The following is a 7,149-nucleotide window of genomic DNA, read 5'->3' as shown; positions in this document are numbered from 1 at the left end:
TTAATAATGTCAAAATATTAGGTCTTCCCAAATTGATGTATAAATTAATGTAATTGCATCAAAATCTCAGCAAATTATTTTGTGAATATCAACAAACTGATTCTAAAGATTATATGGAGAAACAAAGGAACCAAAATACCCAAACAATATCGAAGGAGAAGAACAGATGGAGGACTAACACTAGACAACTATAAACTTACTGTAAAGCTCAGTAATAAAGAGAGGGTAGTATTGGTAGAAGAACAGACTAATAGATAAATAGAATAGATTTAAAAGCTTAGAAGTAGACAAACACAAATATAGCCAACTAGTCTTTGACAGTAGCAGAGTTGATGGATCCTTTAAAGATACTTTTCCTCTCAATTCTGTGAACCCAAACCTGTTTAAAAAATAAAGTCTTTTAAAAATCCAAAAAATAGGCAGAGACATAAACAAAATTTATTTAAAAATACAGAAAGGCCCTTACATGTATGAAATATTATTTAAGTTTCCTTATAACAAAGGAAATGTAAAACTATACTGAGATATTTTTCACTTATAAGTCTGGCAAAATTCAGATAAGCTACAACATACATAGGTAGATCAATATGTAGTTAGGAAGATAGGTAGACAGATGACAGGTAGACAGATAGATGATAGATAGATGACAGAGATATTACAGTTCACTCTGCGGTGAGTCTATGCGGGAAAAGAACTCCTATGAATTGCTAAGGGATTGTCATATCCCTAAGGAAGGGAATTTGGTAATATCCAAAAAATCTACATATTTCCTTTTGACCTGGTAATCTCACTTCCACAAATTTAACTGGAGGATATCACCTTGTTTTAATATTTAAATAATAATATTTAATTTAATATAACAAATAATATCAAATAAATTATTTAATATTACATAATAAATATTTATAAAATATAAAGATAAATATATAACAATGCTACTATATATATACACACTATATATATGTATATAAATATGCTATGTATATAGTACCATACACTGTAGCATTACTGTATAATTGCAACCTTATTTGTAATTGAAGAATTATTGGAAATTAAATGCCCAAACATAGAGGTTAGCTAAATCAGCAATGTATATAGACACAATGATGTACTATGAAGCTGTAAAAATAATGAGGAATATCTCTGTTGAGCTGATGTAGCATGATTCCCCAGCGAATTTTATACTTGATCACAGCTAAAAGGCTGAGAAGCAATATGAGGCATATCTTAAGTGGAGAAAAAATAATATTTTTCATGTTGTGTTAAAAATAAGGAGGCGGTAGGCAAATATATTTATGGCAACTCTAAAATACGGGAGTGTAACCAGAGCTGCACAGGATTACTTACCTGTAGGTAGTTGGATGGAACATAGTGGCGGTGGGGGGAAAAATGAAGGAATGAAGGACGTCATGCTGTGTCAGTCTTATGCATATACATTTTGGTGTGGTTCTGATTATTGGAACTAGATTATGATTTTACATAGTGGAGAGGGAGAAAGAGGGTGAAGGAAGGAGAAAGAGGGATAGAGAGAGAGAAGAGAGTCAATTTGAGAGACAGAGTTGGGGAGAGGAAGAGAACAAAATAAATAAAAACTATGAACAATTTTGGTAAAAGTACCATTAAAAATGGAATTCAAACTGAAACAGATGGACTAAATTAAATTCACATAAAAGGCCTAACCAACTTCACCCTGAAGAGGGTATAAGAACTAATCCAAGTAAATCTTGAGCCCTCTATTTGAACTATATACTCATGTGAAACACAAACTATTAAAGAAATATTAACCTCTAGCTAGTAGAATTCATGTTTGTAGAATTCATGTTGGTAATTCTGATACTTTTTTGTGCATTCCAAGATTGAGCAAGCAGTTGAATGTATTGTGAATATCATGAATATATTATGAACAATGGAATCATATTTCTCACTGTTAAAGAGACTATCCTAATTTCCTCCCTCCCCCGCCCCCCACTTCTCTCCCTTCTTTGATGTATCATCTTTAATTCTTTTTGAATATTTGAAATCTTTTCTTTTTGTCTTGTATGATTTTATTAGTTATTTTTACACTTTTTAAATTTCTGTGAAATATTTTTCCTATTCACTCTTATAAGTGTTATCTTCCATTGCATAATTAGACTTAATAATTAAGAAATGGAATTCTTTTTAAGTTCTACAGTTATTTTCTTTTTATCCTATTTAATCAATACAACAATTACATTTTTATTTGGATATCTTTCTTTTAAACTACAGTTGTCTCTCCTAATACACAAAGGTTTTGATCCAAAACCATAGATAGGCCTGAACTGTATACATACTATGTTTTTCCTCTACATATATATTTATGATAAAGTGAAATTTATAAATTATGCATGATAATAGATTGACAACAACATAATAAAATAGAGTCAATATAACAATACAGTGTAATAAAAGTTATATGAATATGGTCTCTGTCTTAAAATATCTCACCCTTCGTCTTGTGTTGATGTGAGATGATAAAATGCAAATATGATGAGAGGAATTGGGGTAAAGATGTAGACATTGTGAGGTAGTGCCTGGCTGATATTGACTTGTCAGTACATCAGAAGGAAGATCATCTGCTTCCTGACGGTGGTTGAGTGAGGATAACGGAAACCGTGGAAAGCAAGACCACAGAGAAGTGGGCCCTTTAACCAACTTGAGTTGGTGGGACTTTGTCTCAAAGCATGTAAGGTCGCTTACCCCACAGGGAGGTCAATCTGTGGATGTCTATTTAGCAGGGATGGATGAACTAAGGCAAAAAGATATGCAGTGAAAAATAGGAAATTTGCCAGAACACCTTTAAGAAGTCAGGTATGTCTTACGAAAAGTACTGAGGGGCCTGCGTTCTCAAAGTTAAGCAGGGATAGCTGTTTCTGAACCTGGCGGTATACACCTGCCTCTCTACTGATGGGTTCAACGAAAGGCTTTGGTTACTCCAGTACTTGTGTGCAACAAATAAGCAGATATTGACTTGTCCCCTCAAGTAGCTGCTTTCCTTGATAATCAAGAAACACAGAGTCTCCACGCCAGGCTCCCTGGAAGAGTCAGGATGGTTTCCAAGTTACTGAGTTTGCATCCAGTTCCACCCCCACCTTCTCCAAACCCCTCAAACAGCAGCATCCTGTGTTGCAAACTCTTCTCAGGGATTTGAGAACTAAAGTCTACATGGTCTCTTCTGCAGGTTCTCACAGTCAGTCATGATGATGATAATAATAGTTTTCTTAGCAGAAATTGAAACGTCAGAAGATCAACAATGTACAAATAAACCAAAATCCTTTGCCATCAAAATCCATTTATTCACTGACTCATCAACTCAAAAATAGATATGGTTTACTTTGAGCAACGAAGATTTTTGCAATCTAAGGGGAGAGCGAGAAAAATACTTAGCAAACACATTTGTTTCCTTGGAGCTAACTTTTTATTAGAAGGGAGAGAAGGACCATTAAAAATAAGAATCAAATATATATAATATTTTGATTAATGGTAAGTGTTATGGGGAAAAACCAAGCATAGGAAAAGATTAATGACAAGGTGGTGTGTGGTTGGGGAAATTTTCACTGGGAAGTTACAATTGGGAAAAGACTTGAACAAAGATAGAAAAAGGATTCAGACCCTGAGAATGAATAGTCTTCTAATGAAAACCCGGGTCAAAGAAGGAAGTAAACTTGAAATTAGCAAATTTCTAGAAATTAAAGAAAGAATAACATTTTCCGTGTAATATAAGGAATGTAAGTAAATCTAAGTTTAAAATATATTTTTAAAGATATTTTATTTATGTTTTTGAGAAAGGGAGAGCATGAGCAGTGGGAGAGGCAGAGAGAAAAGGAGAAGCATCCCTGCTGAACAAGGAGCCCGACCTGGGGCCTCCATCCCAGAACGCTGAGATCAGGACCTGAGCTGACATCAGCCACTTAACCAGCTGAGCCATGCAGGCGCCCCGAAAATGTTTCTTATTAAAACAAAATGCTGGTGCACCTGGGTGGCTCAGTCAGTTAAGCGTCTGCCTTCAACCAGGGTGTGATCCTGGGGTCCTGGGGTCCTGGGATCAAGTCCCACATTGGGCTCCAACAGGGAGCCTGCTTCTCCCTCTGCCTGTGTCTCTGCCTTTCACTCTCTGTCTCTCATGAATAAATAAAATCTTAAAAAAATAAAAAATAATAATAAATTTAAAAAAAGAATGAGCACCATATGACTTTTGCTATATAATGATGTTTTACAAAAATGTAGAAAAAATGTTATATATAAAAAAAAAGAAAAAATGTTATACAGATTATAAGTCCCTCTTGTAAGGAATATGTATACTATTTTTGCTGCAATATTTCTTAAATTAGACAACTTTTAAAAATGTGCACTTTAGCATAAAATGATATATCCAGTTTATGTTAATTTTCATTTTTATTATTAATATTGAATGAGTGTCATTGTCCTTTACTTTCATATCTTTTGGGGCTGAGAATTTATTTTTAAGTTGTTTATTATTATAGGTAGACAAATTGCATTTTCCTAAATATCTAAATGCATTCATCCAAAATAAGTTGCATTTCCTTGGACAAATGAATTATTAAACTAAAGATTTGAATAGGCAAAAATAGGCTGCCTATTTATCTACCTAATGATCAATATTATTTTAAAATGCATTTTATGGGGCACCCTAGGTGGCTTAGTGGCTTAGTGCCTGCCTTCAGCCCAGGGCCTGATCCTGGGTCCCAGGATCGAGTCCCATGTTGGGCTCCCTGCACGGAGCCTGCTTCTCCCTCTGCCTGTGTCTCTGCCTCTCTCTCTCTCTGTCTCTCATGAATAAATAAATAAAATATTTTTAAAAAATAAAATGCATTTTATTTTGTTCATGGGACACTTTTTGAATTTTTACTTCTTATCTGTAGAGCATGAAAATGTTTCTTATTAAAGGATGCATGTCTCTTTGGAATTAGATTCTTTAAAGAATATGACATTTTAATGAGTATGACATATGAGCCCTTACAAGCCTGATTTTCAACAGATCAAGTTAAATTAAATAACAGAGACAGGTGCCGTATGGCAGAGTACCTAGGAGAAATTACAGTACACTGCTACTCTTATTGTGATAATTTTTTATGCTCATTCTTACAAGAGAAGAAGATGAAATAAGGAATCGTTATGAACAAAGATAAAAGCATGGTAGAGGACATTATTAGATGTAACTAAAACTATCCTCTTATGCTTTTCTAATTTAAGCATTTGTGAAAGGCTAATATGACTAGAATATAGTAAAGTCCTATCGAATATTAAAAAAAAAATCATTTGGTGTTATACCACCAGCTCATTTCTAGCCAGCTTATTACGGCCAGAATTATTTTATAAGGTAGAAATCTTCTTTTAAAATGTGGAAGACCTTTGTCAGCTTTTAGGTAACCCTACTTTTCTCGACTGGTATGAGTCTCTTCCTCAGCCCTTCTTTTACCAGACTCAGAACACACTCCAGACCTTCCTTCATTTCTGAAAAGGTCATGCCTTGAGGCTTTGCATCCTGCAGATTCTTCTTTTAAGGATGTCCTTTCCCATCTGCATTAGTTCCCTATTGCTCTTCTAACAAAACAACCACAAACTTAATGGCTTAAAACAACACAAATGATTGTCTTACAACTCCAGGGAAGACCACAGTGGTTTGGCTGGCCTGTGAAAGGCCTGCCACACTGTTGCCTTGGGCTTGTCCTTTCTTTCATTCTCTTTCCCAGTGGAGCACCTTCCCTCTACCCTAAGCCTTGGTCATGAAATTCTTGCCTGAGGATGGTGAAGACTCACCAGAAAATGGAAAATGGAGAACGAAGAACCAACCAATTCTGAAAATACCAAACAAACAGGCTATTATTTCAGAGGAGTTAATTTCAGAAGAAAAATGGATCAAGGCTTGCAAAGAAACAATATACATGGATCCAACTGGTAAAACTAGAACTTGGGCAACTAAGAAAAGTATAGTGAGGAAAGGGCAGTAGTCTCAGCACTGCAAAGAACCCTTCATGATGAATATGCCTTTTTGGGAAAACAGTTCTGACTGCCAATGGGAGCCAAAGGCCTCAAACTCCCCATAGATCTCATAAGATGATGGAAACCCAGAAGCAGCCGTTCTTCTGGAGCCTGAGAAAGAAACTGGCTTTGAAGGTGACATTGAATATTCTCCAGCTGTATGTATGGATGCAGGCTTGTCAGGCTGTACACATGCTCTGTGACTGTGACTTAATGAGGATGATGCTAAAAATTGAGACCCAACCCAAAGCTGGGGATGGACAATTTGTGGAAGTGACGTCTTTACTACCAAAAAATGATCTACTGAAGAGACATGGTAGCTGAAGAACATCTGGCAGGGAATGCCAGGGTCTGTTACTCTGCTCTGCTGCTGACACGTGCAAACACAAAGCTACGTAAAGTATCCTTCCTTAAATTTTAAGGTCAAAGGACAGTAGCCATATTTTTGTAAACAAGATCGCCAGACCTCCTTCACTAAGGCTTCGTGTTCAACTTAGTTTAATGTAGATTTGAAATTCACTTTTTCATAAAATTAAAATCACAGAGAATGAAAATAAAAATCCACAAGTGGAGTGGTAGTTCAAACAATGAAAGAACATAAATATCGTCCACTGGGAAGAAACCAAAAAAAAAAAAAAAAGATGAGATTATATTGAAGAAATCATTTGTCAAATCCGGTTCAGTGCTAAGCTAGCCCTGAAAACAGGGCGATTGTGGGAAAGATGCTTGGTGCTCGTCGTCAAGGTGAAGTACAGCCTCTGAAGTGAAAGGGATGTTAGTGGGAATGAGAGACACCTGGACATTCTAGGATTTTTGCTTAAAATAAAGTTGATGAAGAATGGGGACAGGGCTCCCATCATAAGCCTGAATATAGGAAAGGTACCCAGAAACCTAGTATTAAGGCAGAGAGGCATTTTGCAGCTTGAGAGAATGGAAGAACTCAACTAGCATCTCGTGAAGGCATAGAAGAGTAAACACATATTCTAAACCTTTTCTCATTGCACGGATGCTGGCAACAATCTCAGAAAACATTTACCTATAATAGGAAGCCTTGAAGACAAGTTAGACCTTGGAGACCCTAATACATACAAAAGCTACTTATGAATGACATTTGACATTGCCTCTTAG

General features: G+C 35.7%; 1 pseudogene; it reads left to right on the top strand.

Annotated features, from left to right (window-relative positions):
• The first annotated feature begins 5,812 nt into the window (after window positions 1-5,812).
• Window positions 5,813-6,442, top strand: LOC140608538 (ADP-sugar pyrophosphatase pseudogene; annotated as a pseudogene).
• The last annotated feature ends 707 nt before the right edge of the window (window positions 6,443-7,149 follow it).

This window comes from Canis lupus, chromosome 18, assembly GCF_048164855.1.
Source record: "Canis lupus baileyi chromosome 18, mCanLup2.hap1, whole genome shotgun sequence".
Classification (NCBI taxonomy): Eukaryota; Metazoa; Chordata; class Mammalia; order Carnivora; family Canidae; genus Canis; species Canis lupus.
Note: the sequence above shows the minus strand (reverse complement) of the source record. Positions and strands in the feature narration are given on the sequence as shown.